The 22,895-nt window shown below is 39.0% G+C and overlaps 1 protein-coding gene and 1 pseudogene across 2 annotated transcripts in view; one reads left to right on the top strand and one right to left on the bottom strand.

Annotated features, from left to right (window-relative positions):
- Positions 1 to 22,895, bottom strand: part of MOSMO (modulator of smoothened) — a 75,978-nt gene that overhangs the window by 45,220 nt on the left and 7,863 nt on the right. The gene's annotated exons all lie outside the window — the stretch shown is intronic.
- On the top strand, positions 6,083 to 6,845 carry LOC104975864 (large ribosomal subunit protein uL30-like; annotated as a pseudogene).

Below are 22,895 nucleotides of genomic sequence, written 5' to 3'. Positions count from 1 at the left end.
GCACTGGTGCATAATTTGCCTAGAAATATGCATGAAACATTCATGTTATGACACTTGAAGCAAGTTTTCAAGTGGAAAAACAGTGACCTGCCTTAGCTGGTTTAGCTTTACATAGACATACACGTTGTTTGGAAAAATAAAGTTTTGATTTTCACATACAACTGCATTTGAACCTTTTCCTGCAGAGATGCATGATAGGTTCTGAACCGCAGTGAATAGTCAATCTACAGGTAAGTCTGCAAAATAAAAGACCCAAGAGAATACTGAGGCTCAGAGCACTCTAACCAATTCTGAATCTGGATGAAGTTTGAGCAGATAGTATGAATTCCGTATGGAGTCCAAAGCAACATGGTGACACACTTTGAATAGATTTCTTCTAATATAAGAACGGATATCAGAAACAATTTTGCTAGGAAACATCCCAAACCTGGGGGGCTGGGCAGAGAAACATGGGTTTACGGGGAAGGAATCTGAGAAAATGGTCTTTATAGCCAAACATAAATTTTTGTGTGAAGCTGTTTAACAATCCAGTGATTTCAAAATTTCTATGAGAGGTCCAAATAACTGAGGAAAAGCCCTTAAGAACACAACAGCATTTTCTGTCCAGAAGATTTTAGTGTCTAAAGTTCAAATCAACTGATTACCAAACTACATTTTGGTGGCACACTGAAAGGAGAGGTAAAAGCTTTAAAACTGGAAAGGAGATTGAAGAAAGGAGAATTTTCCCAAATTGTAAGTCTATGATAATCTACATGACATTAAACTATGTTAGATATTTTTCCCCTAGACAGATAAGGGGCTTCCCTGGTGGATCAGACAGTAAAGAATCTGCCTGCAATACGGGAGACCTGAGTTTGATCCCTGGGTTGGGAAGATCCCCTGGAGGAGGAAATGGCAACCCACTCCTGTCTTGCCAGGAGAAAAACCTGCCGTGCTACAGTCCATAGGGTTGCAAAGAGTCGGACACGACTGAGCAGCTAAGTACAGACAGGAAAGACCAGAAGACTTTAAACGTCAACTTAATTGAGAAAGAACAGGCAACCCTGTTTCATGTTATGAATCACACACATACCTAACAGCCTTGGGAAAAAAATTCTTTTGAACTTGCAAGTATTCAAAATGGTAGGAATTTACACTTAACGATCTGTACTTTATAACTTTTAAAAACATGAGCATCACAGAAAGTGTAAAGGAAGTAATACTCTGATCATACGTACTAATTCACATATATAGTGGTGATGCAATGGTAAATGGAAAGTAAATGTAGAACATGAAATATAATTTATCACCTTTGGGAAAATAAAGTTTTAGAAAAAAAAATTAAAGGAAATATGACTAAGAAGAGTATATATATGGTGCAATAGCTCAGTCATGTTGCTCTTTGTGGCCCCATGGACTGTAGCCTGCCAGGCTCCTCTGCCCACGGAATTTTCCAGGCAAGAAAAATGGAGTGGGTACCATTTCCTAGGAAATATTCCTGACCCAGGGATTGAACCCGAGCTTATTGCATTTCTTGCATTGGCAGGCAGATTCTTTATCACTAACACCAGCTGGGAAGCCTCAAGAAGATTATATATAACAATTCCTACAAGAAAGAGGTTCAGTATAGTAAAAGGTAATTTAGGACTTCCCTGGTGGTCCACTGGTTAAGAATCTACCTGCCAATGCAGGGGACATGGGTTTGATTCCTACTCTAGGGAGATTCCACACGCTGTGGGGCAACTAAGCTCTACTGACACAACCACAGAGCCCATGAGCCCTAGTGCTCTGCTCTGCAACAAGAGAAACCGCCACAACGAGAAGCCCACACCTTACGAGGGCAGCTGCTGCTTGCTGCAACTAGAGAAAGCCTGCGCACAGCAACGACGACCCAGTGCAGCCAAAAATAAAAATAACCTAAAAAAATTTTTTTTAAAGGGTAATTTGAAAAAGGAAATAGTCATGGATATAGAAAAACTAGTGGTTACCAAAGGGAAGAGGGGAAAATTAGGAGTATGGGATTAAAAACTATAAGCAGCTATATAAAATAGATAAGCAATAAGGATATATTGTTTAGCACCAGGAATTATAGCCATTATATTGTAGTAAGTTTTTAACGGAGCATATCTATAAAACGTTGAATCAATATGCATACACCTGAAAGTAATACTGTTAATCAACTATGCATCAACTTAATGTTATTTTTAGAAATGAGTTTAAAACACCCTTCTGGGGGTTCCCTGGTGGCTCAGTGGTGAAGGGTCCGGTCCGGGAGGATTCTACGTGCTGTGGAACAAATGAATCCGTGTGCCACAAATATTGAGACTATGCTCTGGAGCTCAGAAGCCGCAACTGCTGGAGCCCACAAGCCCTAAAGCACTTGCTCTGCAATGGGAAGCCTGAGCACCGCAGCTGAGGGGAGGCCCCAGCTCACTAAAGCTGGAGAAGGGCCCAGGCAGCAGTGAAGACCCAACACAGACAAAAAAGAATGAATAAATAAAATTATTTTAAAAAAAGAATGTCTTTTGATGAAGCAGGAAAAATGACCATTTTAAAAACAAACAAAACCACCATCTGATATTTACAAAGTATTAATTATGCACTTCTGATGTCAGCATCTGCTCTCAATTTTTTTGGCCAAGATGTGTGGCATGACGGATCTTAGTTCCCTGACCAAGGATCAAAGCTGTGCCTCCCTGTATCTGAAGAACAGATAACTGATAACTCAACTGCCAGGTAAGCCCCGGATTCTCTCTCTTTAAAGACCAGGGTCCAGGGGACTTCCTTGGTGGTCCAGTGGTTAAGAATCCACCTTCTTATGCAGGTGACACAGCTTCTATCCCTGGTCAGGGGACTAAGATCCCACATGCTGTGGGGCAGCTAAGCCCACACCACAACTAGACAGCCTGCATGCCACAACGAAAGATCCTGCAATCTGCAACTAAGACCTAATGTAGTCAAATACATAAATTAAAAAAAAAAAAAGACCAGGGTTCAGCAGCTTATCTGTGACACTGATGTGAAAGTGAAAATGTTAGTTGTTCAGCTGTGTCTGACTCTGCCAACCCATGGACTGCAGCCCACCAGGATCTTCTGTCCATGGGATTCTTCAGGCAAGAATACTGGCGTGGATTGCCATTCCCTTCTCCAGGGGATTTTCCCCACCCAGGAATCGAACTCAGGTCTCCTGCATTGCAGGCAGATTCTTTACCATCTGACTGAGCCACCAGGGATGCCCATGACACTGATGAAATGAGTATAATAATAATAATAATAAATCATAACTTCTACTACATAAAGCAATTGAGTAATCACAATAAAGAAAGTTTACATTTGCATGTATGGGTATATATGTATGTGCATGTATGTGTTTGGTATAATGATTATATTCTGAAACTGAGATAAGGGAAAACTCGAGTAGTTTAATTGATAATAATTTTTATTGATAGTCAACTATATACTTACATTTTCTGCATAAAATGTGTATTTCTTAAGATGAATGGGCACAACTTAGGAAAAGAACGGAAAGAAATTTAATGTCATAAAATATGATAGGCTTTAAAAATTGCAACTGCATCCAGATATTCTTCCAGAAAGTTATGGTTAGCTAGCCATACTAAAACTGCTGGAAGCTGTTCTCTGTTGTTTCAGTCAGACAAGGATCTCCAAACGAATACAGAAATTTTCATATTGAGACAAAGGATCGAAGGCAAGCACTTGAGGCAGGAAACAAACTAGAAATTCAATCTTCTTGCCACTGCACAAGTAGAGTAGACATTTGGCAGCTTTCTCACTTCCCAAACAGAATCTCAAGTGTTTGGGTTCAGAAAAATATGATTTTGTCCTAACCTCTACTTTAAAACCTTAACATTAGAATAAAGGGTGCTCAAAATAAATTTTGCTTCCCTATCACTTGTAAATCTAGGGGCAAGGGAAGGATAAATAGTAATAGCTGCCACTATATTCTGGGCACTTATTTAGTGCCAGTCATAGTATCATTAACTGTTTTACATATACTTATTTAATTCTCAAAATAATACAAATGAGGAAACTGAATAACAGGTTAAATGACTAGGTACCCGCTGGAAAAAAGTCTGATTCGATACTTCGTGAACAGTTTACTATTTAGGCATATTTTGGTAGAATAGTGTTTTTTTTTTTTTTTGGTAAGTTTATCCAGAGAGTTAACCTTTAGAAACATCAGCAAAGAGGTCTCATGACTCTGATTCCACAGACAAAGGCACATTCTTCACAAACTCTGCACAGGAAATACTAAAATAATTTTCTTCAGGTGTTTAGAAACTCAGTTAATCCAATAAAAGACTATAACATTATTTTACTGTCTTAATTCTGATAAAACATAAATTAAAAAAAATTAATCTGATTGCTAATCTTATTTCTTTTTAACATTATACTGAAATTCTGGGCCTAGGTTTTCTGGACAATTTCTCTGATATGTGCTGTGCTTAGTTGCTCAGTCATGTCCAACTCTTTGTGACCTCATGGACTGTAGCCCGTCAGGCACCTCTGTCCATGGGAATTCTCCAGGCAACAATACTGAAGTGGGTTGCCATGCCCTCCTCCAGGGGATCTTCCCAACCCAGGGATCGAACCCAGATCTCCTGCATTGCAGGCGGATTCTTCACTGTCTGAGCAACCAGGGAAGCCCAAGAATACTGGAGTGGGTATCCCTTCTCCAGGGAATCTACCCAACCTAGGAATTGAACTGGGGTCTCCTGCATTGCAGGCAGATGATTTACCAGCTGAGTTACTATATTAAATTACATTTTAAAATCATGCACTTTAAAGATAGTGAAAATAAGGAAGTAATACCATTTGCAGCAACAGAGATGGACCTGCTGCTGCTGCTGCTAAGTCACTTCAGTCATGTCCGACGCTGTGCGACCCCAGAGACGGCAGCCCACCAGGCTCCCCCGTCCCTGGGATTCTCCAGGCAAGAACACTGGAGTGGGTTGACATTTCCTTCTCCAATGCATGAAAGTGAAAAGTGAAAGTGAAGTCGCTCAGTTGTGTCCGACTCAGCGACCTCATGGACTGCAGCCTACCAGGCTCCTCCATCCATGGGATTTTCCAGGCAAGAGTACTGGAGTGGGGTGCCATTGCCTTCTCCAGAGATGGACCTAGAGATTGTTATATTGCATGAAGTCAGACAGAGAAGGAGAAATATCATATGGTATCCCTTGTATGTGGAATTTAAAAAGAAATAATAGAAACGAACTTATTTACAAACTAGTAACAGACTCCCAGACTTTGAGAATGAACTTATGGTTGTCAGGTGGTAAGAATGGGAGGAAGAGATAGTCAGTTTGGGATGACATGCATACACTGCTATATCTGAAATGGATAACCAACAAGGACCTACTGTACAGCACAGAGAACTTTGCTCAATGTTATGTGGCAGCCTGGATGGGAAGGTGGTTTGGAGGAGAATGGATACATGTATTGGGTATGGCTGAGTCCCTCTGCTGTTTACCTGAAACTATCACAGTATTGTTAATTGGCTATATTCCAATATAAAATTAAAAAAATTTTTTTAAAAAGACGGGGCCAACTGGAATAATCCAGAATTTTTTAAAAAATTAAAGATAGTAATTCAGGAATGATTAAAAAATAGAATGAATTCCATTTTGATTGTGCTAATTCAAGAAGAGGTTCTTTAAATGCTGTAGTTTACAAGTTTGGAGATTTACAACACAAAGTACTTTAAGCAAGATCCAACTAAATTCTTGTATAGTTTAATTCTTCCCATCAGTTTTACCCAGCAAAATCTCAAATAACAGCTTATGTACTCAAATTATTTACATATTTTCTTCCTTAATCAGTCCCTTTTCAAAGAACAGAAAGTTCATTTAACTAGTTATTATGTTTTGTTTCATTGCTATTTTTACTTGCCTTCTTTAATGAATCAATCATTTCAAAATCACAGTTTATAAACTGATATTTGTTTCGACTATTTCTCATAGAAAAAATGCAGGTCCAACAATTGCATTCTCTATCACTTTCCACACCACATATCTCACAAATCCCCATAAGATATTTCAAGTTACAAACAGGTAGATGTCTTTAGGAATGAAGCTTTCACCTCTTTCCCAGCTGGAACCATGGAGGGTGCAGAAGAGAAGAAAAAGAAGGTTCCTGCTGTGCCAGAAACCCTTAAGAAAAAGCGAAAGAATTTCGTAGAGCTTAAGATCAAGTGCCTGAGAAAGAAGTTTGCCCAAAAGATGCTTTGAAAGGCAAGGAGGAAGCTTATCTATGAAAAAGCCAAGCATTACCACAAGGAATATAGGCAGATGTACAGAACTGAAATTCAAATGGCTAGGATGGCACGAAAAGCCGGCAACTTCTATGTACCCGCAGAACCCAAACTGGCATTTGTCATCAGGATCAGAGGTATCAACGGTGTGAGCCCAAAGGTTTGAAAGGTGCTGCAGCTCCTTTGCCTCCGGCAGATCTTCAATGGCACCTTTGTGAAGCTCAACAAGGCATCAATTAACATGCTGAGAATTGTGGAGCCATACATTACATGGGGGTACCCAAATCTGAAGTCTGTAAATGAACTGATCTACAAGCGTGGTTATGGCAAAATGAACAAGAAGTGAACTGCCCTGACATACAATGCACTGATTGCTCGGTCTCTTGGGAAATACGGAATCATCTGCACGCAGGATCTGATTCATGAGATCTATACCGTTGGAAAACGTTTCAAAGCGGCAAACAACTTCCTGCGGCCCTTTAAACTGTCTTCTCCATGAAGGGGAATGAAAAAGACCACCCATTTTGTAGAAGGTGGAGACGCTGGCAACAGGGAAGACCAGATCAAGAGGCTTATTGGAAGGATGAACTAAGGTATCTACCAGGATTATTTCTGCAATCTGGCCAGTTAATAAACAATTGAAACAAACTGAAAAAAAAAAAAGACTGAAGCTCTCTCATTTAAAACTTTCAGGATCAGTTATCAATACAGACTATGCCTGTAAGTAATCATGACTTTGACACTAGCTATAATTCAGCAGGAAACTAATTATTGACAAAGTAGGAGGAATGAGAATCAAGAGAAAATCTTTCAGGCCACCTTGGAATTCATAATGAAAAGCGTGGGAAGTGTCACACACCCTTTAATTTAGGAAGGCAGATTTCAAAAAGGTAGGCATGATGGCATGGAATGAAATTATTGAAGGAAAGGAGATACAAGAGGCCAAGAAGCTCTTGAAAATGAGGTTCTGACTAATATTACAGATGATAAAGAAAAGAAATAATAAAAGATACAGGGAAGGGAAGAACAATAAACGAAAGGTAAGAACTAAAGAAACCAGGGACTCATCTAACAGCGCACTATAACAATTTTAAAAAGTAATGTGGTATAATGAACAGGTTATGGGCTTTTAAATTCAGCTCTCCCACCTTATTAAAAGATGCCAAACAAATCATTCCCTTCTTCAACTATACTTCTTCATCAGCAAAATGGGAATAACAGTTCTTGTGAAGACCTACTATAGGGGGTTCGCCACCTACCAAGACCAACAATGGTCTCTCTGTCCTTAGGTATGGTCCACTAAGAGAACACAGCCACAGCACTGTATTCAAAAGTTACTTTATTCTTTTTTCCTGGGTAGTTACATTATCAATCTGACATGCAGTTAGGCTCACTGGTTTCAATTTGTACTCAACAGTAGGACTTACTTTCTTGCTATCATTTTTATTTTTTGTGAGTATGTGAAACATATACATGGTTCAAGCAAAGCTTTCTTTTAGCATTTCATTATAGTGGTATTATTCTTTATATAAGGTAAAAAAAAAAGTCCGTTTGTACATGGGCTAGATTCTATATTCTAGTATGGTGACATTTATATCTACAACCAAAAACTACACAGCATTTATGATCAATTTTAAGATAACTGCCTATGACTACTGAAAAGATTATAGCAAAAAATCTCCAAAAGTCAGTCCCATTAATTTTAGCTGATATGCAGTGCTATGTGCCAAGCACTGTTTTTTTTATATACATGATGCTTTAACCTTTAAAGAGGCCCCAGAAGTACGTCAGCCAAGACCATGCCATTAGCAAACAGCACAGGGAGAATTTGAATCCAGATTCCAGAGTCTGTGTTACTAGTCACTTAACTAATGTAATGTCTCCTGCATTCTAACCAATCACCCAATGTTCTTACCATTTGGGGACTACAGAATTTAAGCCTCTTTTTGTTGCTGTTTAGTTGCTAAATCATGTCCAACTATTTGGTGACTCCATGGACTGCAGCCCACCGGACTCCTCTGTCCATGGGATTTCCCAGGCAAGAATACTGCAGCAGGTTGCCATTTCCTTCTCCAGGAGTTAGTCCCAACCCAGGGATGGAACCCACGATTCCTGCATTTGGCAGGTAGATTCTTTACCACTGAGGCACCAGGGAAGCCAAATCTTTCCTAGCTTACCTTAAAAAAAAAAAAAAAAAAGTGTGACTTAGGAAAATTACTATATTACAACTTTTCCGAGTATTAATAAAAATTTAAAAGACAATAAATTAATATGGACTAAATCTCTTTTGATTTCTCGCATTCAGTTAGCATTTGTTACACACCTTTGGGCTTCTTAGTAAAGAATCTGCCTGCAATTCAGGAGACCTGGGTTTGATCCTTGGGTTGGGACAATCCCCTGGAGGAGGGCATGGCTACCCACTCCAGTATTCTTGTCTGGAGAATTCCATGGATAGAGGAGCCTGACAAGCTATAGTCCATGGGGTCACAAAACAGCTGGACACCACTTAGCGACTAACTAACACCTTCACTTGGGGGATAAAGTGAGTCAGTTTGCCCTTCTTCCTTTTCCAAATCTCAATGAAATGACCCAAGCAATTTACATTTAGAAAAATTCTATAACAGCATGGGAAAATGTCAATAACAGAGCAGAATCGTTAAAGAATTTCTGGAATGCAGAAGAGAATATGTTCACAAAAAAGGAGCAAGTGCTTCTGTAGTTTATAATCATACAGTCAAAAGACAGTCCTGTTCTTCAAAGAAGTGGGTGGATTCTCCCCCCCCAAAAAAAAACAACACCCCAAATCAGAAAATCGGAGCCCTTAACCACATTAGAGGTCTTTGGTTGTACACCTAAGGAGATACAAGAAAAGTCACAGGGAACTGCACCATTTGGGACGGCTGATGACACTTGCAACCCGGACTTTTTCAACTGGATGTGAACTGCCTGAATGGTCAAGTTGGGGATTTGCCACAAGCTCCTAAAGAGGGAGGGCAGATGGCAAAAGGAGGCGATATATAAGGGATAAAGTATTTAAGTATTTATGGGAAAAGTATTTAAGTATTTTCATTAACTCTAGGCTAACAAAGAGAACAAAAGCACTGGCCAACAACTTAACAGAGACAAAAATAAAAAAAGAAACAGCACAGCAGGAAAAACCAAAATGTACCAACCTCCCTGATAACTCTGAAGATATTCACAATAACATTAATTAAAATCTTAAGTGGTGAGGGATCAATTGGGAGATTGGAATTGACATGTATACACTACTAGAGATAAAATAGATACATAATAAGGACCTACTGTATAGCACAGGGAACTCTACTCAATACTCTGTAATGACCTATATGGGTAAAGAACCTATAAGAAGAGTGGATATATGTGTACGCATAACTGATTCACTTTGCTGTAAGCGGAAACTAACATGACACTGAAAATCAACTATACTCCAATTGAAAAAATAAAACTTGAAAGTCAAAAAAATAAAATCTTAAATACAAGGTGGTGCACTTAAAGCAAGCATCTTACTGGCTACTAGTGTGAGTCTAAATGGTTAATGGATGATAACTACCTGCTGGATGGTTAGTAGGCAAATACTCCCGAAAGAAAGCTCTGGGAGTTAGTCCTATACCAGCAACACTTCAACATAAGGGTTTGTTTTCTGATCCTAACCCACTAAATTTTGTGAAAGTGGGAGTCCTAAAGGTGATCTTACATGCCTATATACATCTGTTATTTAAAGAAGATTCATTGCTATGGGTTTTTCAGTGATTCAATTAATGATTTTAAAAATTTAAACTCTCAATATAATTATTTTATCTACAGATAGGAAAATACAGAGTTTCTCATTTTATGTCTAATAATAAGCAAACGAAGAGGACTATAACAAATTATAGGTTACCTGTGATTATCAATCATCCTTTACTTTTAGAACACTTTATACTTGGTTACTGACTTCAACTAAGGAGGTCAAGGTCATGGCTTATACAGTTGGCTGGTTAGGGGAAAATCTATTCTTGGGCCACAAACTACATCCATAGCGCACTTAGCAAACATTACAGTAAAAAGGCTGACAGAAATATGGTTTAGTATATTCTGTCATCATTACTAGAGAATCCCCAAATACATGTTACTTTTAATATGCAGAACAGAACTTGTATATAAGCATTTAAATAGGCTACCTGAGACTTCCCTGGTTGTCCAGTGGTTAAGAATCCACCTGCCAATTCAGGGGGCATGGGTTTGTCCCTGGTCTGGAAAGATTCCACATGCTGAGGAGCAGCGAAGCCTGTGTGCCACAACTACTGAACCTGGCTACCCTAGAACCAGGCACTGTAACAGCAGAAGTCACTGCAAGGAGAAGCCTGCACACTGCAACCAAGAGTGGCCTCCGCTAACCGCCACTAGCAGAAGCTTGCGTGCAGCAATGAAGACCCAGGGCAGCCAAAAGCAAATACATAAATACACAATAAATAGGCTGCCTGGTATTTTTTTTCTCTTAGTGCACTAAACTGGAAGGAAGAAGACAGCAATCCAGGTTAAGTATCAGGCATGTATGGTAAAAATGATATGGGCAACCAGGTCTAACACAGTGATATATCCGAGTTGGAAAAAAAAAAAAATCAGATTGCTTTTGGTGACTATATGAGGGGTAAATAGCCAATCTCAACATTATATTATGCATTGTGATGTGATAAGAGATTAACCCGTTTAGTTCTTTAACAACAACAGCCACCTATCATAGGTGCCTGCACATAGGTGTGGCAGGTGGTCCAGGTGTATTGATCTGTCCAGCCACTTTGCAAGGTAATAGGTATTATCCCCATTTACAGATGAACAGTATAAAAAGGCAAAAAGCGAAGACACTTGGAGAAGGAAATGGCAACCCACTCCAGTATTCTTGCCTGGAAAATCCCATGGACAGAGGAGCCTGGTAGGCTACAGTCCATGGGGTCGCAAAGAGTCGGACACGACTGAGCGACTTCACTTTCTTTTTTCTTTCTTAGAGATACAGAAAATAAGAATATTTAAAATCCATGTTATCTTAAACTTGATAAAAATGGATGGTAGGTGTTTGATGTTTATTAAAAAAAAAAAAAGTGAAGACACTGAAAGATGAACCCCCCAGACTGGCAGGTGTCCAATATGCTACTGGAGAAAAGCAGAGAAATAGCTCCAGAAAGAATAAAGACGCTGAGCCAAAGAGGAATGGACGCCCAGCTGTGGATGTGTCTGGTGGTGAAAGTAAAGTCCAATGCTGTCAGAACAATATTGCATAGAAACCTGGAATTGCATACAAACCTAACGGTCCATGAATCAAGGTAAATCGAAAGTGGTCAAATAGGAGATAGCAAGAGTGAACATTAATATTTTAGTAATGAGTGAACTAAGTGGACAGAAATGTGCTGTGCTGTGCTTAGTCACTCAGTCGTGTCTGACTCTTTGTGACCTCATGGACTGTAGCTGCCAGGCTCCTTTGTCCATGGGGATTCTCCAGGTAAGAATACTGGAGTGGCTTGCCATGCCCTCCTCCAGGGAATCTTCCCAACCCAGGGATCGAACCCAGGTCTCGTGCATTGCAGGCAGATGCTTTACTATCTAAGCCACCAGGGGAGCCCAAGAATACTGGAGTGGGTATCCTCTCCAGAGGATCTTACTGACCAAGGAATCACACCGGGGTCTCCTGCATTGTAGGTGGATTCTTTTCCAGCTGAGCTACCAAGGAAGCCCCCTTCTCTGCCTTCTACCCAGCTATTCCCATTCCCAGACAGACACCTAGCAGGCACAATGCAGCTAAAAGTCCAACGAGGCCCGTCCCAACTGGCCCAACCCAATATGCTTCCGGAACACCGACTCCACCCCAAACAATGGTTAGGAGGTTCCATCTTCCTCAACCATTTCCAGGTTTTGTGTTTGTAGAAGACAATGCTCTCAGGGAGGAGGGACAGGAATGAGCGAATTTAACTCACATGATTATTATGTCTACTACTGTGGGCAAGAATCCCTTAGAAGAAATGGAGTATCTCTCATAATCAAGAAAAGAGTCCAAAATGCAGTACTTGGGGTGCAATCTCAAAAATGACAGAACGATTTCAGTTCATTTCCAAAGCAAATCATTCAACATTACAGTAATCCAAGCCTACACCCCAACCACTAATGCTGAAGAAGATGAAGCTGAATGGTTCTATGAAGATCCACAAGACCTTCTAGAACTAACACCAAAATAAGATGTCCTTTTCATCACAGGGGACTGAAATGCAAAAGTAAGAAGTGAAGAGATACCTGGAATAACAGGCAAGTTTGGCCGTGGAGTATAAAATGAAGCAGGGCAAAGGCTAACAAAGTTTTGCCAAGATAATGCACTGGTCACAGCAACCCTCTTCCAACAACAAAAGAGATGACTCTACCCATGGACATCACCAAATGGTCAATACCAAAATCAGACTGATTATACTGATTGAATATATTGATTATATTCTGTGCAGCCAAAGATGGAGAAGCTCTATACAGTCAGCAAAACAAGACCGGGAGCTGACTGTGGCTCAGATCATGAGTTCCTTATTGCAAAATTCAGACTTAAAATTGACGAAAGTAGGGAAAACCACTAGGCCATTTAGGCATGATCTAAATCAAATCCCTTATGATTATACAGAGGAAATGAAAAACAGATTCAAGGGATTAGATCTGAGAAACAGAGTGCCTGAAGAACTATGGTCGGAGGTTCATAACACTGTACAGGAGGCTGTGACCAAACCATCCCCAAGAAAAAGAAATGTAAGAAGGCAAAATGGTTGTCTGAGGATGTCTTAGAATAATGCAAAGATATCAGTTGAGTTCAGTTCAGTTGCTGAGTCGTGTCTGACTCTTTGCGACCCTGTGGACTACATCATGACAGGCCTCCCTGTCCATCACCAACTTCCAGGGTTTACTCAAACTCATGCCCATTGAGTTGGTGATGCCATCCAACCATCTCAACCTCTGTTGTCCCCTTTTCCTACTGCCCTCAATCTTTCCCAGCATCAGGGTCTTTTCCAGTGAGTCAGCTCTTTGCATCAGGTGGCCAAAGTATTGGAGTTTTAGCTTCAACATCAGTCCTTCCAACGAATATTCAGGACTAATTTCCTTTAGGATGGACTGGTTGGATCTCCTTGCAGTCCAAAGGACTCTCAAGAGTCTTCTGCAACACCACAGTTCAGTAGCATCAATTCTTTGGTGCTCAGCTTTCTTTATAGTCCAACTCTCACATGTATACATGACTACTGGAAAAATCATAGCTTTGATGATCTTTGTTGGCAAAGTCATGTCTCTGCTTTTTAATATGCTGTCTAGGTGGGTCATACTTTTCTTCCAAGGAGTAAACGTCTTTTAATTTCATGGCTGCAGTCACCATCTGCAGTGATTTTGGAGTCCCAAAAAATAAAGTCTGCCACTGAAAACAATAGAATGGGAAAGTCTAGAGATCTCTTCAAGAAAATTAGAGCTACCAAGGGAACATTTCATGCAAAGATGGGCTCAATAAAGGACAAAAATGGTATGGACCTAACAGAAGCAGAAGACATTAAGAAGAGGTGGCAAGAATACACAGAAGAACTGTATAAAAAAGATCTTCACAACCAAGATAATCACGATGGTGTGATCACTCATCTAGAGCCAGACATCCTGGAATGTGAAGTCAAGTGGGCCTTAGGAAGCATCACTATGAACAAAGCTAGTGGAGGTGATGGAATTCCAGTTGAGCTATTTCAAATCCGGAAAGATGATGCTGTGAAAGTGCTGCACTCAATATGCCAACAAATTTGGAAAACTCAGCAGTGGCCACAGGAGTGGAAAAGGTCAGTTTTCATTCCAATTCCAAAGAAAGGCAATGCCAAAGAATGCTCAAACTACCCCACAATTGCACTCATCTCATACGCTGCTGCTGCTGCTGCTAAATCACTTCAGTCATGTCCGACTCTGTGTGACCCCATAGACGGCAGCCCACCAGGCTCCCCTGTCCCTGGAATTCTCCAGGCAAGAACACTGGAGTGGGTTGCCATTTCCTTCTCCATTGCATGAAAGTGAAAAGTGGAAGTGAAGTCGCTCAATCGTGTCTGACTTTTAGCGACCCCATGGACTGCAGCCTACCAGGCTCCTCTGTCCATAGGATTTTCCAGGCAAGAGTACTGGAGTGGGGTGCCATTGCCTTCTCCTACGCTAGTAATGCTCAAAATTCTCCAAGCCAGGCTTCAACAGTATGTGAACCATGAACTTTCAGATGTTCAAGCTGGTTTTAGAAAAGGCAGAGGAACCAGAGATCAAATAAATTGCCAACATCCGCTGGATCATGGAAAATGCAAAGAGAGTTCCAGAAAAACATCTATTTCTGCTTTATTGATTAAGCCAAAGCCTTTGACTGTGGATCACAATAAACTGTGGAAAATTCTGAAAGAGATGGGAATACCAGACCACCTGATCTGCCTCTTGAGAAATCTGTATGCAGGTCAAGAAGGAATAGTTAGAACTGGACATGAACAACAGACTGGTTCCAAATAGGAAAAGGAGTACGTCAAGGCTATATATTGACACTGTGCTTATTCAACTTATATGCAGAGTACATCATGAGAAATGCTGGGCTGGAAGAAGCACAAGCTGGAATCAAGATTGCCGGGAGAAATTAATAACCTCAGATATGCAGATGATACCATCCTTATGGCAGAAACTGAAGAACTAAAAAGCCTCTTGATGAAAGTGAAAGAGGAGCATGAAAAAGTTGGCTTAAAGCTCAACATTCAGAAAACAAAAGATCACGGCACCTGGTCCCATCACTTCATGGCAAAGAAATAGAGGAAAGCAATACAATGGGGAAGATTAGAGATCTCTTCAAAAAAATGAGAGATACCAAAGAAATATTTCATGCAGATGTGGACACAATTAAATGACAGAAACACTAAGACCTAAAAGAAGCAGAAGATATTAAGAACAGGTGGTATGAATACACAGAAGAACCGTACAAAAAAGACCTTAATGACCCACATAACCACGATGGTGTGATCACTTGCCCATAGCCAGACATCCTGGAATATGAAGTCAAGTGGGCCTTAGGAAGCACTACTATGAACAAAGCTAGTGGAGGTGTTGGAATTCCAGCTGAGCTACTTTAAATCCTAAAAGATGATGCTGTGTAAGTGTTGCACTCAATATGTCAAATACCTGAGATATGCCAATAAATTTGGAAAACTCACCAGTGGCCATAGGACTGGAAAAAGTTAATTTTCATTTCAATCCCAAAGGAGAGCAATGCTAAAGAATGTTCAAACTACCACACAACAGCGCTCATTTCACATGCTAGCAAGGTCATGCTCAAAATCCTCCAAGCTAGGCCTCAACTGAGAACTTACAGGTTGTCAAGTTGGGTTTAGAAAAGGCAGAGGAATCAGAGGTCAAATTGCCAACATCCATCAGATCAAAAAAAAGCCAGCAAGGGAATTTCAAAATTCATTGACTATGGTAAAGCCTTTAACTGTGTGGGTCACAACAAGCTGTGGAAAATTCTTAAAGAGATGGGAATACCAGATATCTTACCTGCCTACTGAGAAACCTGTATACAGGTCAAGAAGCAACAGTTAGAAATAGACATGGAACAACAGACTGGTTCCAAACTTGGAAAGGAGTACATCAAGGCTATTATCACCCTCCTTATTTAACTTATACACAGTACATCATGCAAAATGCCAAGTGGATGAAGCATAAGGTGGAATCAAGACTGCCAGGAGGAATATCAATAACTTCAGATATGCAGATGATACTACTTTTATGGCAGAAAGCAAAGAGGAACTAAAGAGCCTCTTGATGAAGGTGAAAGAGGAGAGTGAAAAAGTTAGCTTAAAACTCAACATTCAAAAAAGGAATATCATGGCATCTGGTCCCATCACTTCATGGCAAACACATAGGGGAAACGATGCAAACAGGGACAGACTTAATTTTCTTGCTCCAAAATCACTGTGGACAGTGACTGCACCCATGAAATTAAAAGATGCTTGTTCCTTGAAAGCAAAACTATGACAAACCTAAGCAGCATATTAAAGAGCAGAGACATCATGTATGGATGTGAGAGTTGGACTATAAAGAAGGCTGAGTGCTGAAGAATTGATGCTTTTGAACTGTGGTGTTGGAGAAGACTCTTGAGGGTCCCTTGGACTGCAAGGAGATCTAACCAGCAATCCTACAGGAAATCAGTCCTGAATATTCATTGGAAGGACTGAACTGAAAGTCCAATAATTTGGCCGCCTGATGCAAAGAGCTGACTCATTGGAAAAGACTCTAATGCTAGAAAGATTGAGGACAGGAAGAGAAGGAGGCCCCAGAGCATGGGATGGTTGGATGGCATCATTGACTCAATGGACATGAGTTTGAGCAAACTTTTGGAGGACACTTAGGGAAAGGGAAGCCTAGGATGCTGCAGTCCAAGGGGTCACAAAGAGTCAGACATAACTGAGCAACTGAACAACAACAAACAGATGAGGAAACTAAACTCAGAGGTCAAGCAAGAAGTCCAAAGCCACATAGCTCAAAAGTGGCAGAGCCAGAATTTGAACTGAATTCTGGCTTCACCCCTGTATTCCTTTCACAACATCTTTATTAATAATTTCCCAAGAATTCAATATATGATATCATATATACTCACTTTTATTTTAAATCAAGAGACGGATGGTGAAAGAGGAGCATGGAACTATTTTTTGGTTGGGAAAAATATAAAGAAAAAGCATACAGGTAATTTTTCAAGCACAAACAAAACATCTACAGCGCAAAGCCTAAATTAGAAGCCAAGTATCAACAGAAATACTCTTCAAGTTAAAAACACTTAATTTGTACCATTTGTACCCCAACTGACACACCAAATACTATTTTCCTCCTTATTCCATTCATTCATAGGGACCTTCAACAAACAGTAACCACACTAGCCAGGACTAACAGTCCCTCTCATGGGGGTTGGATGAGGAACCTTGGATCCAGCTTATTCTGTTTCACTTTGCTTTCCCAGGGAGAGATCATTCATCCACTACAAGTTCCTTATCTTCCCCATGTCTACTTCCTACCATCGCACACCACACAAATCACACATCCATTCATGCACTCATACAAATCTTCCTCACCTCCACTGAGTTAATTCTATCTCTGGATATTCTATCTCAAGAAATCTCTTAAACATACATTTTCTGCAAGTCTTCTTTTTCTTCCTCTGCCAGGGCGATTTGTAAGTAAAAAATGACTCAGAATATTGTTGACAAATGTTAAGAAGAATCTCAATGAAGCACTTCTGTCACATAGAAGAAATCTCATGTTTTAAAGTCAAATTGACAAAGGATCAGAGATACAAGGTATTTCTACTTTTTAACTTTTAAAAAGCTTTTTATTAGTAATGTAACTGTATTGCTTTCTATATATTTTTTTATACAGAAGTAAATAGTTCAGTCATGACATGGTCTTACTGACTAGCCTAGTAACCTAATTTCTGTATTGACCCAGAGAATCAACTAATCAACCTACAAATTAACTTTCACCTTAAAATACTTTTCAAAGTTGGGAATAACTAGACAGTAGCTGGACCTTACTTTCCAAAACAAAAACCAACTGACATGTAAAAAAATTATGAATTTTGTGGACATACAGCTATTGAAAGAAAGCCATTAAAATATAAATATCATATTTGTGAAAATGAGACATGACAACCAGGGATGCCAAATCCCTCTTTCCTGATTAGCCCCTTTCTGCTTCAATATTTTACTCTCACTTGAAATACAACCTCTAAACCAAAATCATTACTTCTGCCCTTAAAGCGGCTCACTGTCCAAAGTTCCCAATTCTGTTCCCTACTCCAGGTTTAAAGACTTCGTGTCAACCATAACACTTCCTCTTTCCTGCCAAGCACAAAATGGAAAGTGCTAAGGTATAGAGATCAATAAATTTTATGCCCTGTTCTTTTTTTATATATAAAATTAAAAAAAAATTATTTATTTTTGTCTGTGCTGGGTCTTCGATGCTGCGTGGGCTTTTCTCGAGTTGTGGAGAGTGGGGGCTACTCTTTAGTTGCGGTGTGAAGGCATCTCATTGTGGAGCACAGGCTCTAGAGTGTGCAGGCTTCAGTACTTGTGGCACGTGGGCTCAGTAGTTGTGGCTCAGTATAAAGTACACACTCAGTAGTTGTGGTGTGTGGGCTTAGTCGCTCCATGACATGTGGGATGTTCCCAGACCAGGGAACGAATCTGTGTCTCTGGCAATGGCGGGTGGATTCTTTACCACTGAGCCGTGGAGGAAGCCCTATTCTTATAGAACTTTAAAAATCTACACTAGAAAGCAGGGAAAGTAACATACAAATAACCATAATACAGATATGCTACCATGAAAAACACACAAGAGGGAAAAATCATGTGAGGTAGGGGATCAAAAAAGATTTTTATGAAGACAGCAGTTGACATATGCTTGGAAGATGGGCAGGACACTGAACGGACAGGAACTGCTAAGTGTGAGAGCATCACACTGACAACAGACAAAGATTCAGAGATGAATAAAGAGATGACAGATTATATTTAGGAAACAGAAAGTAATACAGAGGGGCTGGAATGTAGATCCATGTAGGCAAAAAGTAGGATCAAAAGTTGGAAAGATAAGCCGGAGGCATGTTGTGAAGATCATTAAGGGCCTTCTGTGCTATGGTAGATGAAGGGTCACTGAAGGTTTCTGGTCCAAATATATGCAGTGGTTAAAAGCCAGGACTCTGGAGCTAGATCCAAATCTCAGCTTTTCCACTTAGCAGCTGTGTGACCCTGGGCAAGTTACTTAATTTCTTTGTATCTCTGTGGGGCTAATAGCAGCGCTTAGGGATGTTGTGAGGATTAAATTGGTTCACACATGTAAAAAGTGTCTAGAAAAGTAGCTGTCATAAAGCAAGTACTTATAAGTATTTGCAACTATTTAATATTACCATCCTATCCTTTAGAAAGATAAATTTAGCAGCGATGTATAGAAATGAACTGAAATGAGTCTTCCCAAACACTTTACAGGTTTCCCAAAGATAAAATACTTTTTCATTTGCTTAAAAGAAATCCCTCAGAATATTTAGTACAGTTCCTTACAGACCACACGTATCTTAATAAGCATTTATTGTGAGACTGTCTGTAATAAAGTACAGTGGTATAGGGAATATCTATGTGAAGATTTAAGGAATACTCACGGTAAATGAAAGATTTCTTAAAATGGATGGTAATTTATAAGTGAAATGGTCATAAATGAAATGGCCTTGGAGATCTTTGCCTTACTTTGAACATGTCCTATTTTTGAAAAAAATTTCTGTATTATAGCTGAAAGTAGACCCAATAATGTTCCATATAACTTATTGTGAATATACCACAAATGGGGAGACCCAATGAAATTCCCCTCTCCCATTTTCTTACTTGACCCAACCAACTGCATTTTCTTTACTTTTTTTAATCTCTAATGATAGCAGTATACGGTCTCTGTTGAACAGATCTATATTAAAAGTCAACAGCTGCCTTTTTGCTCAATATACACAACAGCAAGTGTCAAAATACCAAATGTGACCTTTTATTTATAGCAAAGCTAGTAAAAAGAGACACACAAAAAGTGCAGTCTTTTCATCTCAATTAAAAAGAAAAAAAAAGCAATTCAAAGAACTGTCAGTTTGCTTCAAAACTGAAGTCATAAACTGAAATGTAAGTAAACTATACATTCTGGTTTATACATACTCATAAATACATGTAAGTATCATTGATAGCAACACCCAAATCTTTATGCTTCTTTGTCAACTCTAAAGCAATAAATCCCAAAGGACTATTTCATTCTACTTGCCCATGGCATTTCCAGTAAGCATATTCAATTTAGCTGTGACTTACAGGAAATAAGAGAATACATAATAAATTTTAGAGAGGTATGTTATTGAAAAGTGATTTTGACCCAAATACTTAGTTTTAGGTACTTGAGATTTTCAAGGATCCTTAGGTTCCCTCATTCTCTTATTTAACCTCTCTACTATTTCAACAATACGTTTGCTAAATATTGGGCTTCCCTGGTGGCTTGGACTGTAAAGAATCTGTGTGCAATGCAGAAGACCCAAGTTCGACCCCTGGGTTGGGAAGATCCCCTAGAGGGAGTGGCTATACACTCCAGTATTCTTGCTTGGAGAATTCTATGGATAGAGAAGTTGGTGGACTACAGACCATGGGGTCACAAAGAGTCAGACTCAACTGAGCAACTAACACTTTTTCACCTTGATTTTCAAGGATCCTTAGGTTCCTTCATGCTCTTAGCTAACCTCTCTATTTCAACAATGTTGTGTTAGTTAGCTATTCCAACAGTAACTTTGCTAAATATTACCCTTTCATTAGTCTACAGTCAATAAAAAATAAAATAATGTTACCACTACCCATAATCTATTGTTACCAAGTAGAGCATGCTTTTTAAGCATCAAACTTATCAGCAGCTACTTGCTAGCTGGGCAAAGAATTCTAAAAAGCACCTGGAAAAACATGTGTAACTTCAGAGCTTAACAATAAAACATTCTGACAACCAAAAAAATATGAATGTTATGTTTATATAAATAATCATAAATAAGTAAAGTTGTAGATATGAGATTTACACCTATATATTACCACTGCTGTCACTGTACAACCTAATTTCTTGGGTTATTCAGAGGATATAAAACAAGGTCACTATGTAAACAATTATCCATTCAAGTTGCATGATTAAGCTATTTATAACTCAATAATTTCATGAACAGCAATACTTTATTACATGTCTAAATTTCCCCTTAAGATTATGTAATATGGCCCACTGCTTAAGTATGCACTGAAATGGGGTATGGAAAAATTCATAAACTCTCAGGTACATTGAAGAAGCTAATGACAACTACAAGAAATTTTATTTCATAAATGAAAACTGAAGAATTTTCAGTTGTACTATTTGCCAGGTTTCTATCAAGAAACAACTATCTCATATATCTCAAACTTATTTTCAGCCTTTGAGGTGAGACTAATTGACTATACTCTAACTGAAAGCTTTACAAATCACTATGGTCCTTTAAAAATAATTTGGGAAATATATGATTTTCATAATTCGCTGCAGATACTACTCTTTAACATATTTGTTGTTCACTCAGCGAACCAGTCAATCTTTAATATATAGAACAGAAAGTTGGGGTCTGAACCTGTGCAGCAATTGGAAGTTCTACAAGAGGTATTAACCATATCTGAATGATATAATTTTGATTAATAAAAAATCATCAACTACAACTTGTCTAAGATCAATTACATGGCTAGCAAACTGTGGGACCGGGATCTGACTACATGTTGATCTAACCCAAAACCTGTGTGCTCTTTCCACTACGGTAGGCTGTCTTTCACTTAGAAAACCTCTTTAGTCTGTTCCAGAAACATATAAACTCATGCACTCCTTGGTTTTGGTACTTACATATATCCCATGAAGTTCACATCACCACTACAACTGATTTCACAGTCTGTATTCCTGGAAAGCTCCCTTCCCCAAGCTGGATTTCAGAAATACTCACCACAGACACACTATTGCCTTAAATCTCTTTTTAGAACAAGGCAGGACACAGGTAAATAAATAAAACAGATAATACAAAAGGGAAACATTTTAAAATTAGAATGTTTTGACCTTTCATATAACAATGACTAACATTTGAGCGTTTGCTATATATTAGGCCATGTGCTAATTCTTCATATGCCATATTTTATTTTCTCACAACCATCCTTTGAGATAAATATATTATTTCCAGTTTTATAGCTGAGAAATCAAATTACATGCCCCAAATCATAAAATTCATAAAAAGGGAATAAAAAAACCGAATATAGATATGTCTGACTCAAATCTCATGGGACTATTTTACTACACTACAACTCCAATACAAACTCAACATTTATGAGGAAAGGGGTTAACAACAGAACTATTTTAGGTTTATACTAAGCTGAACAGTGGAGGACTGATGTATATTACTCCTACATGCCAGCTTTGAAAGGGGTTCTGGCAGCCAAGTGAGGAAGAACTCAACAAGTCTGGTCAGTCTAATAAATGCAACGGCTGTCATCACTCTGTAATACCTTTTTCAGAATTTCCTTCCTCTTAGATTTTTCTACTCTCTCATGACTTCTGTCTATGTTCTTGGTCCCAAATTTCCCTTCACCAAATCTTTTAGGTCAACTAGTTTATATCCTTTATCCTGAAGTGCCTATATCTCTGTTGATAATAGTAAAAAGAGGGGCTTTTTGGAACTAAGGTTGTAAAAAATATATATAAATGCTTTGTTCAGGAAATCTCATCTCAAATTGGAAAATCTGGACTATGCTGTGAAATTCACAGTATTATAAATTATTTCAAGCTTCAAGTATGACCTGTGAACACTGTAAAAAGACTGGTCTTTGAATTTTTATTCAAAGTTCTTATTTGAAATAAGAATAATAAATAAATAATAAATAATACTGATGATGTTACTTTTTTAAAAAATCAAGGAAAAAATTTTATACCACTTTACCATTATGAAGAAGTGGTATTCTTGGAAGGCAAAAAATTTACTGGCCCCAATATCCATCAACTGATGAATGGATAGATAAATGGAGATACACCACACAAT

The sequence above is a fragment of the Bos taurus genome, chromosome 25, assembly GCF_002263795.3.
Source record: "Bos taurus isolate L1 Dominette 01449 registration number 42190680 breed Hereford chromosome 25, ARS-UCD2.0, whole genome shotgun sequence".
Taxonomy (NCBI): Eukaryota; Metazoa; Chordata; class Mammalia; order Artiodactyla; family Bovidae; genus Bos; species Bos taurus.
Note: the sequence above shows the minus strand (reverse complement) of the source record. Positions and strands in the feature narration are given on the sequence as shown.